The sequence below is a fragment of the Phodopus roborovskii genome, unplaced genomic scaffold (genome assembly GCF_943737965.1).
Source record: "Phodopus roborovskii unplaced genomic scaffold, PHOROB, whole genome shotgun sequence".
NCBI lineage: Eukaryota > Metazoa > Chordata > Mammalia > Rodentia > Cricetidae > Phodopus > Phodopus roborovskii.
Window position 1 is genome coordinate 1,807,389 of NW_026125577.1, and position 12,137 is coordinate 1,819,525.

The window sequence follows — 12,137 nt, forward strand, 5'->3', positions numbered from 1 at the left end:
TAGGTAAGTATTCTTAAGTATTAAGTACTCCCACACCTTAGAGGCACATCATGCATCACCCACAGTGCCTTAATTAGCTCTCGACTTCGCTCTTCATAGACATCTGAAATGTCAAAGAACCCAATCCTTGCTTTCTATTTTCTTGCCATTTCTATTAGTGGCCTTTATGAAAAATGCAATGTCATTCAAAATTAGTTTATTTAGTGTCCTTAAAAGACACACTATATCAAGAAACTTATATGAAGCAGTAAAACATATGTTAAACCATTTTCTTTGTCCAGTATCAACATCTGTTATGGCTGATGCCCCATTATTGGTAGGTAAAGAAAGAGACACCTTTGAAAATGTTAATAGGTGGTGCAAATGCCACTCTGAACTCACATTTAATGAAGTATCATTACACAGCACATCAAGAAATTTTATGCACAAAAGCATTACAAATGTATGTTATGCAAATCGTCAAAACCATGGGTTCTATAAATGATGGGCAATAAAAGTCCTTAACAATCCTAGAAATTCCTCTAAAACATTGATGCTGACTTGAGCAACATCCTGGACTTTCCACAAATAAGATGACTAAGTTAAAGTCAAATGATAAAAAGGAATTATATCATTTCAGCATGTTATCAAGTTGTTTATGGTTTCAAAACTGAATTTATGTGAGAACTTGATTATGAAAACTACCATACAGATTTAGCATTCTTAATAAATGTCACCCATAATTTAAATGTGTTATGTTTTCTTTAAAGTGAAACCCAATTTAACAATACAATATTTCAAATCATAACAAAATTTTAAATGAAAGTGAAATCATGGTACTCTCAAATTAAGGCAAACAATTTTGTCCCTTTTGACACATTCACTAGCATGGCCCTTGTCAACAACAACAACAAAAAATGTAGCTTATTTATTTCACAGAAGAATATGAGAGCCTGGAGAGAAGGCTAATCATTTTTCTTGCAGACCGCCTGGGTTCAGTTCCCAGTAAACACATAGTAGCTCATAACCATCTGTAACTATTTCTAGGTGACCCTGTGCTATCTTCTGACCTCCAAAGGCACCAGGCATATACATGGTGCCCATGCATGCATGCAGTCAAAACATTCAAACACATAAAATCAAATAAATACATAAATAAAATTAAAGTATGTGAAACAGATTTCAAGATTCCTCAAAAAATATTTTGGTAAATTTCCAACTCTGTTTTCAGTCAATGTAGATATGTTGCCTGCCAATTTCAAACTGCTTAGAGCTGCAGCCAGACATCCAAATAAAAGAAAATTTTAATTGTGTTTCCTTCTTGGATTTTTACAGGTGTTGTTTTCCAAGAAACATGTATTTCTCACTTCATAGTCATGCCCCACTCTTTGCTTTTATGACACCTACAATGATGAGCAACTGTTTTCAAAAATGAAACAACTACGTGAAATTGTGAAACACCTGATGAGCACTCTAAGACTTCACTGAGAATTGTAACCACTTCCATCCAGCCACATATGGATGCAGTAAGATCTCAAATGCAGTGTCAGATAGCTCACTCTCTGACTGTTCTGTGTTGCTCACTTTTATAATAACAATAAAAATCAGTGACATTTTATTACTTGGATATGTTATTTTTCTTTATTTTATATAACCAAGTCCATTTAAATGAAAACAAACATTTATAGACAATATTTGGAAATTTGGGTGTCGTTCTATTCTAACTAATTCCTGCTGGTAAGGGGCGCTGTCATAGGGGATTCTAAGAAGATGCAGAAATCCTGGCTGTAGTCTGTAAGGCTGCTTTGTCCAGCTGTTTTGTATGTAGGATCACCTGGTACTCTGTTTCAAGTGTTCTGGCATGATCAAACCACATTAGTCTGGAAGGAATCCACAGCTTTTCATTTTCTGTGGAAACAAAAATAGAAATCCTTTTCCCCAGTAACTTGTCCTTGAACTTAAAGTTTGGAGTCAGCATTTTTTTAATTTAATTTATTATTTTACATGTCGATCCCAGTTCCCTCTCCCTCTCTCATTCCCTCCCTTTTACCTTCTCTGCCCTCTAACATGCACTCTAAACACCCTCCCTTCCCATCCCCCCCACCCCAATTTCATATGTAGGGGAATGCCATCCAGTTGGGGTCATGTAGATCTGACAGGTCATGTGAAGTAGGGACTAGGGCTTCTCTCCTGTCTCTAGATTAAGGCAGTTATCCCTCCATGGGGAATGTGTTCGATAGGTCCTTTTGTGCACCAGGGATACATCCTGGCTCCACTGTCTGAGGTTCCTTAGACTGCTCAGTCCTTCTGGCTGAGACCCATATTCAGGGGGGCCTGAGTCAGTCCCATGCTGGCTTCCCAGCTATCAGTCTGGTGGCCTGTTAGCTCCTCCTTGTTCAGGTAAGCTGTCTCTATGTGTTTCTGCTGCCTGGTCTTGTCCTCTCCAACTGCATCTGGGTTCTAGTTCAACTCCTGTTTCCAACAGGTATTAGATGAGGGCTCCATGGATAAGTTAGTTGTTGATCTCACTCTCCGGGAAGGGCATTTATGGTAGCCTTTCCATGGAAGCTCAAATTGTTAGTTGGCAGCAGCCTTGTAGTTCTCTAGACCTTTCTTTGTGTTCAATTTTATCTTCAAACCAATATTGGCTCCCTTGTTTATGTTCTCTCTCTCTCTCTCTCTCTCTCTCTCTCTCTCTCTCTCTCTCTCTCTCTCTCTCTCTCTCTCTCTCTCTCTCTCTGTCTTCTGTTCCTAACCGGGCTCAATCTTCCTGGTCGCACATGTTTTCTTTTCCTCCCCCTCGTTTTCTCCTACTTCCCTCTCCAATCGCTGCCCCCCCACTTCTCCTGTGCTCTGGGGGACTTGTCCCTTCCCGATTCTGTGAGGGACTTTATATGAATCTCTTAGAATACACCTTGTACCCTAGTTCCTCTGGTTGTGTGAATTATATGCTGGTGATCCTTTGATCTAGGTCTAAAATCCATATATGAGTGAGTACATACTGTGTTCCTCTTTTTGTGACTGGGTTACCTCATTCAGGATGGTTTCTTCAAGTACCATCCACTTGCCTGCGAATTTCAAGATACCATTATTTTTTTCTGCAAAGTAGTATTCCATTGTGTAGATGTGCCACATCTTCATTAACCATTCTTCAATTGAGGGGCATCTAGGTTGCTTCCTGGTTCTTGCCATTACAAATAGTGCTGCTATGAACATAGTTGAACAGATGTTTTTGTTGCATGGATGTGGATCATTTGAGTATATGCCTAAGAGGGGGATTGCCGGGTCCTGTGGTAAACTAATTTCCACTTTCCTGAGGAACCGACATACTGATCTTCAAAATGGCTCTATGAGTTTGCACTCCCACCAGCAGTGGAGGAGTGTCCCTGTTTCTCCACATCCTCTCCAACATGAGTCATTGGTGTTTCTAATTTTAGCCATTCTGGCAGGAGTAAGATGGTATCTCAAAGTTGGTTTGATTTGCATTTCCCTGATAGCTAAGGGTATGGAGCACTTTCTTAAGTGTCTTTCAGCCTTTTTGATTTCCTCTATTGAGAATTCTTTCTTCAGTTCTGTATCCCATTTTTTAATTGGGTTATGTAAAGAGTATGGTTTTTCTGCCTGCTGCCTGGTCTTGTCCCGCCACCGCACCAGCCCCAATTAACACACCGAGACTCTGTATTTCATATAATTCTGTTGGCCCGTTACTAGTTTCTTATCGGCTAGCTCTGTCTTAAATATTAACCCATTTCTATGTATTTCCACGAGGTCTTACCGAGAGCGGAAGAATGGCAGTTCTGTTCTCTCCAGACTCTCCATCTTGGGTCTTTCCTCCTTCCTCTTTCCTCCTCGTCTCCTAGTCCCGCCTATCTTGCTTTCCTATTGGCCAACAGAGCTTTATTCATTAACCAGTATGAGAAACATATATACATAATGGCATCTCCCATCAGGGTTATTTGGTGTTGTGTTGACTAGTTTCTTGAGTTCTTTGTATATTTTGGAGATCAGCCCTTTGTCGGATATAGGCTTGGTGAAAATCTTTTCCCAGTCTGTGGGCTGCCGTTTGGTCTTGTCCACTGTGTCCTTTGCTTTACAGAAGCTTCTAAGCTTGAAGAGGTCCCATTTATTAATTGTTTCTCTCAGTGTCTGTGCCCCTGGGGTTATGTTCAGGAAGCAGTCTCTTATACCAATTTGTTCAAGGGTACCTCCTACTTTCTCTTCTAAGAAGTTCAATGTGGCTGGATTGATGTTGAGGTCTTTGATCCATTTGGACTTGAGTTTTGTGCATGGCGACAGACATGGGTCTATCTGCAGTCTTCTACACACCCTCATCCAAATATGCCAGCACCATTTGTTGAAGAAGCTGTCCTCGCCCCATTGTATAATTTTAGCTGTTTTGTCGAAAATCAGGTGTTCATAGGTGTGTGGGATAATGTCAGGATTTTCAATTCGATTCCATTGGTCTACCTGTCTATTTTATGCCAATACCAGGCTGTTTTCAGAACTATAGCTCTGTAGTAGAGCTTGAAGTCAGGAATGGTGATGCCTCCTGAAGTTCTTTTATTGTATATGGTTGTTTTGGCTATCCTGTGTCTTTTGTTTTTCCATATAAAGTTGATTATTATCCTTTCAAGGTCGGTGAAGAATTGTGGTGGGATTTTAATGGGGATTGCATGGAATCTGTAGATTGCTTTTGGCAAGATTGCCATTTTTACTATGTTTATCCTATCTATCCAAGAGCATGGGAGATCTTTCCATTTTCTGATATCTTCTTTAATTTCTTTCTTTAGAGCCACAGAGTTCTTACTTATAGGTCTTTTACTTGTTTGGTAAGCGTTACACCAAAATACTTTATGTTGCTTGTGGCTGTTGTAAAGGGTGATGTTTCTCTGATTTCTTTCTCTGTCTCTTTGTCGTCTGAAAAAAGTAGGGCTACTGATTTTTTTGAGTTTATCTTGTGTCCTGCTAGTTTGCTGAAGGTGTTTATCAGCTGTAGGAGTTCCCTGGTAGAGTTTATTGGGTCGCTTATGTAAACTATAATATCATCTGCAAATAGAGGCAGTTTGACTTCTTCCTTTCCAATTTGGATGCCCTTGATTTCCTTTTGTTGTCTTATAGCATTAGCTAGAACTTCTAGTACGATATTGAAGAGATGTGGAGAGAGAGGGCAGCCTTGTCTTGTTCCTGATTTTAGAGGAATTGGCTTAAGTTTCTCTCCATTCAGTTTGATGTTGGCAGTTGGTTTGCTGTATATTGCTCTTATTATGTTTACGTATGTTCCTGTTATCCCTGACCTCTCCAAGACCTTTATCATGAGAGGGTGTTGAATTATGTCGAAGGCTTTTTCAGTATCTAGGGAGATAATCATATGGTTTTTCTTTTTCAGTTTGTCTATATGGTGGATCACGTTGATAGATTTTTGTATGTTAAACCATCCCTGCATTCCAGGGATGAAGCCTACTTGGTCATGGTGGATGATTTCTCTGATGTATTCTTGAATTTGGTTTGCCAGTATTTTATTGAGCATTTTTGCATCGATGTTCATCAGGGATATTGGTCTGTAGTTTTCTTTCTTAGTTGTGTCTTTGTGAGACTTGGGTACCAAGGTTATTGTGGCCTCATAAAAAGAGTTTGGCAATGAACCTTCTGTTTCTATCTTGTGGAACAGTTTGAGGAGTAGTGGTATTAGTTCTTCCTTGAATGTCTGGTAGAATTCTGCATTGAATCCATCTGGCCCTGGACTTTTTTGGTTGGAAGGCTTTCGATGACTGCTTCTATTTCATTGTGGGTTATAGGTCTATTTAAGTTGTTTGTCTGTTCTTGATTTAATTTTGGTAAGTGATAGTTATCCAGAAATTTGTTCATTTCCTTTGAATTTTCAATTTTTGTGGAATACAGATTTTCAAAGTACAGCCTGAAAATTGTCTGGATTTCCTCTGTGTCTGTTGTTATGTTCCCCTTTTCGTTTCTGATTTTGTTAATTTGCATGTTTTCTCTCTGCTTTTTCATTAATTTGGACAAAGGTTTGTCTAGCTTGTTGATTTTCTCAAAAAACCAACTCTTTGTTGCATTGACTTTTTGTGTTGTTTTCCTGGTTTCTATTTTGTTGATTTCAGCCCTTAAGTTGATTATTTCCTGGTGGCTACTCCTATGGGGTGAGTTCGCTTCTCTCTCTTCTAAGGCTTTCAGTTGCGCTGTTAATTCTCTTATGTGACTATCCTCTGTTTTCTTCATATGGGCACTTAGTGCAATGAACTTCCCTCGTAGCACTGCTTTCAAGGTATCCCATAAGTTTGGGTATGTTGTATCCTCATTCTCATTGAATATTAGAAAGTCCTTAATTTCTTTCTTCATTTCTTCTTTGACCCTGGTGTGGTGCAATTGCATATTGTTCATTTTCCATGAGTTTGCAGGTTTTCTGCTATTTGTGTTGTTGTTGAATTCCAATTTTAAAGCATGGTGGTCTGATAAGATACAGGAGATTATTCCTAATCTTTTGTATCTGTTGAGGTTTGTTATGTCACCTAGTATGTGGTCGATTTTAGAGAAGGTTCCATGTGGAGCAGAGAAGAAGGTACATTCTTTTGTGTTTTGATGGAATGTTCTATAGATATCTGTTAACCCCAGTTGAGACATAACTTCTGTTAGTTCTTTTGTTTCTTTGTTGAGTTTCTGATTTGTGGTCTTGTCTAGTGTTGAGAGTGGTGTATTGAAGTCTCCCACTATAAGTGTGTGAGGTTTTATATGAGCTTTGAGTTTTAGGAGTGTTTCTTTTACGAATGTGGGTGACTTTGTATTAGGGGCATAGATGTTCAGAACTGAGACTTTGTGTTGATGGATTTCTCCTGCGATGAATATGAAATGACTATCTTCATCTCTTTTGACTAATTTTGGTTTGAAGTCTAACTTGTTAGATATTAGGATAGCTATGTCTGCTTGTTTCTTATTTCCATTTGATTGGAAAATCTTTTCCCAACCCTTTATCCCGAGGTAATGTCTATTTTTGAAGCTTAGATGTGTGTCTTGTATGCAGCAGAAGGATGGATTCTGTCTTCATATCCATTCTGTTAGCCTGTGTCTTTTTATAGGTGAGTTAAGACCATTAATGTTGAGGGTGAGTAAGGTCCATTGATTGTTGATGCTTGTTTGATTTAGGTTTGTTGTTGGCAGTGGTATTGTGAATATATTAGTTATGCTTTACCCTTGGTTTCTGGTGTAGTTTGATTATCTGTTGCCTATATTTTTGTGGGCATAGTTACCTTCCTTGGGTTGGAGTTTTCCTTCCAATACTTTCTGTGGGGCTGAATTTGTAGATACGTATTGGGAAAATCTGGTTTTGTCATTAAATATCTTATTTTCTCCATCTATAGTGATTGAGAGTTTTGCCGGATATAGTAGCCTAGGCTGGCATCCGTGTTCTCTTAATACTTGTAGAACATCTATCCGGGACCTTTTGGCCTTGAGGGTTTCCATGGAGAAGTCAGGTGTAATTTTGATAGGTCTGCCTTTATATGTTACCTGTCCTTTTTCCTTCGCTGCTCTTAATAATCTTTCTTTATTCTGTATGCTAGGTGTTTTGATTATTATATGTCAAGGGGTCTTTTTTCTTTGGTCCAGCCTATTTGCTGTTCGGTATGCTTCTTGTACTTTCATGGGCATGTCCTTCTTCATATTGGAAAGTTTTCCTCGATGATTTTGTTGAATATGTTTTTGGCACCTTTGAGCTGGGTTTCTTCACCTTCCTCTATGCCCATTATTCTTAGGTTTGGCCTTTTCATGGTGTTCCACATTTCCTGGATGTTTTGTGTTAAGGATTTGTTGGATTTATGATTTTCTTTGGTCGATGAATCTATTTCTTCTAGTTTATTTTCTGCGCCTGAGATTCTCTCTTCCATCTCTTGAATTCTGTTGGTTATGCTTGCATCTGTAGTTCCTGATTTTTTGCCCAGTTTTTCAATTTCCAGCATTCCTTCGGTTTGTGTTGCCTTTATTTTCTCTATTTCAGTTTTCAAGTCTTGAACCTGCTTAATTGTTTCTTCTTGGATTTCTGTACTTTCCTTAAGGAATTTGTTCATTTCTTTCACTTTTTTGTTTGTTTGTTTCTCCATTTCTTTAAGGGATTTTCTCACATCTTCTTTGATGGCCTCTATCATTTTTATGATGGTAATTTTTAAGTCGTTCCCTTCTGCTTCTTCTGTTTTGTTGTTGTGTTCCATTCTAGTTGATGTAGATTCCCTAAATTCTGGTGGTGTCATGCTTGTCTTTCTGTTGTTAGGTGTTTTCTTGTATTGTCTTCTTCCCATAGCTTTTTCCAGTAGGTGTTTGTGGGGTGTCCCCCTCTCTCTATGGTACTTCTCTTGTGGGCTTATGTGGGTCAGAGATTCAATATCTGGGTGGCCCAAGCTCTATAGGAGGTCTCTCTGCAGACAGGGACCCAGGAATAGGGTCAGGGCTGAGGATGTAGTATAAGATGCCTCTAGCCAATGGCTCTGGTCAATGGCTGGCAGAAGAGGACGAAGACTGAGCTGAAACTTGAGAAGTTTCTGCAGGATAGTTGGATCTCACTGGAAACTGGCACTCTCCCGCTGAGGCCTCTTTCTTTAGCAGTGGTCCTGCTTTGGGTATCAACGTTCTTGCTGGCAGGATCTCAGAGTGGACCCGCAGAGATAGGCGGATCTCTGGGAGGGGCCCAGGACTCCAGCAGAGGACTGGAGGTGAGGTCAGAGACCAAGCAGGTGGAAATTAGGAGTGGTCCAGCGTGGATAGTCAGGTCTCCTTTGTTCAGAGTTACTCCAAGAAGTCTACAAAGTAGGGTGGACTGTTGGCTCCACCTTCTGTCCCAGTACACAACCAGAGTGGTGGGACAGTGGGCAGGGTAGGGCACAGGGTAGGGTGGTGAAGGCTCGCGGTGGGGATGGGTGGGTGTGTATCAGAGCTCCAAGGGTGCTCTTGATGGGGACAGGACACAGTAGCAGCAGGATTAGGGCTGTTCTTTTTCTTTATTGGTGATCCCAAATGATACCTATTGAACAATTTTGAGGCTGTCTTGCTGAGAGCCTTTATCATTTATTACAGAAGTAGCAATTAATATTCTAGGTATTAACCCACCAGAATTAACTTCTGATGGAGAAAATATACTGGGTGCCTTGTATTCTCAAAAAGGCTCCAGAGACAGGAATTCCTTCTCACTGGGGCAACAACAGTAAGAGCAGCAGCCTCAGATCTCAAACTACAGAGCCTTAGTTTTTCCCTTTGAAATAGCTCTGAGAAGTCCCTTTTAATCAGTTAATGGCATGTTTTACAAGTCACGTCCCCTCTGAGACTTACGTTTGCCTGGACATTTTACAAGTCGTGTCTCCTCTCTGAGACATAAGATGTCATGCTGTTGTCAAGACCTTATCTGTCTTCTTGGCTGTGAGAAATATGCATGTCCAGTATCTCACTATTGTCAGAGATTTGCTAATTGTGTCTGTGGGTATATAAACTGGAAACCTTGTGAGTTCTATGAGAATTTTTAAGAATTTTTAAAAGGAAGTATAGGAGAGTGTTTTTTAAGAACTTTTGAGGAGAACTCTTAAGGAGAATTTTTGAGGATAACTTTTGGGAAGAACAGTTTATGAAAAGTAAGTAAAGAACCATGGTAACAATGAGTGTATGAACTGACTCGTTCACCCTCAGATCCTATTAGTCAGCCTAATGTACCTGTTGTAAGCCTCCTGCCTGAACCCTTGCCTCTCTCTGAACAGGGCGATGTATAATTAGGGTCATTTTATGAGAATTTCTTGGTTTATCTATGGTGACCAATATCATGAAAATTATACATGGTAGTTGTTTTTGTTTTTTTAAGCTCACTGATTTTTATTAGTGTTTGTCTATTTGTGAGGCCCAAAACAATTCTTTGTTCAATGTGACCCAGAGACACAAAAATGTTAGACAGCCTTTCTCTAAAAGATGGGTGGATCCTCAGTGAACCTTGCAAACAGAAGAGGAACATCAAGAGTCCCAAGCTAAGATTCAATCCTGGGCCATACCAGGAAAAGTTCATCTCTTGTAAAACATATAAAAAGAAACAACAGCAACAAATCTAAAAATCCTTCATCAGAAAGAAATCCCAGAAAGAACAGGAGAAGAGGAGAGCCCTACTTGCCTGCTTATAGAGACAGCCATGGGGCTGGCCCACCCGCTTGCACAAGCCCCGTGCTATTCCATCCTGGCTTTACTTATTCTCTCTTATTTCAATCACACATTTTTCCCTCACTTGGAGAAGAGCCTAGACAAAAACAAGAAAAAAAATTGAAAGCAACATGGGATGATTTTGGAAAACAAGAGGGACTTTTAAATATACCATCAATGTATCTATATCTCAGAACCTGAGTCTGGATACAAGAGACAGTCTAGAGTGTGGGCATCTACCCCTGACACTGATAAGACACAAGAGGCTGAATGTGAAGATAGCATTTCACATAATGTGAAATATACACAGAGATATACACACCTCTGTCTCCTGACAGTGACAAAAGGTCATACAAAATAGTTTGGTCTGCAAATTACATATGCTGTTCCCCTTCATACCACGTGCCTGGAAATTCAGAGTTAAGCATGTAGAATTTCCAGGTTAACGTGAGCCTGGAGAAACTAAGAATTAGCACATTGCTTGCCTTCCCATCCTCTCTCCTAGGCACTCAGATTCTCCTCCAATCACAAGTATCAGTGTCAGTAGAATCTGGACCATTGTTCTCCTGAGTGTTTTATTTACCAAGAAACAAGCAAAACAGACCATGTTTAAATCAGTCTTAAATTCTAACCCAAGGAAAACAAAGACTGTTTGTAATATGAGGGCTAATCCCACTGAGCAGATGGGCAGGGCATTCAGCCAGTTCCTCTTTTCTTTCTTAAGAGACAGAGTCTTAATTACACCTTACCAAATCCTGTGAAAATCACCCTGTTATTATGTAATATAATGACCTCAAGTGGTAATCACATATGAAAAATCATAATTCTGATTTTACCTTTACACAAGCTTCTAAAGTCAATTCTCAGAAATGTAAACAAATCCAGATCCCCATTCCTAGTGTGGGATTCTCTGTTGGTTCTTTGCCCTTTATAAAATGAATGACATTCTCCTCTCTGCTTATCTATTCAATACTTAAATGAATGCTTAACTTTCATGGAAAATAAACTAAAAAGGCAAAATTTAAATATAGCTCTAGAAAAAATTTAAAAAATCAGTCACCTCATAATTATCTAGATATATTATCACTCACCAACGAATCCTCCTTTCAGTTTAAAACTTCCCAAACAACGACCCTCAATTACTTACAGACAATTGTGGGCCATGCCAATTGAGTACATACTTATCTGCTTATTACTACTAAGGCTCTGCTTTCTGGTTAGACTCTGTAAGAAACATAACACCTGAGGTGGATCAAGTTATCAGTTTATGAAATAACACTACTGCTAAAGTAGATTCTCATAGAATTCTCACAGAAGATTCTCATAGAATCAAGCCCTTACTTCCTTAGCAATTGCTTATCCTTCGATCCTTATCATTGCCTACTGGAATGATGTATCAACCAGGTTGTGGTGGTTTGAATGTGATTGGTCCCCATAATCTCATAGGGAGTGGCACTATTGGGAGATGTGGCTTTGTTGGAGTCTACAGGGCCAGATGTTCTTCCTACATCAGAATGAGGTAATACTTGTGTCTTCCAAGAAATAAGCGAAGAAGTTCCAGATGGCTCCTGCTTATTGCATCTGACCCAGACAGCATCCCAGAGACCACTGAACAATTGAAGTGTTTGAAGACATACAGCAAACCCATCAAGAGGAGATGTACCAGGAGATAACTCTTCACGGAGTTCTACCCTCACAGAGCTCTCTCCCTTTTATGAATTATAGCTGTATTGCTAAATGGGTAAAATCATTTCACTTAATAAATAACAAAACCAAGCCCAATATCCAGGATTGTCCCTAAATTGGGGCTTTAACCACTTAACTAAACTTCCCCGTGATTTCATTGTCACACTAAGTAGGATGAATTGGAAAACTGCCAATCAAAGGGAAACAAGACATGTCATTCTGAGACTTTCTCATAGGAAAATTGAATGTTTAGCTTTATTAAATAGCTGTTAGATATTCCATGTCTATTAATCTCCTGT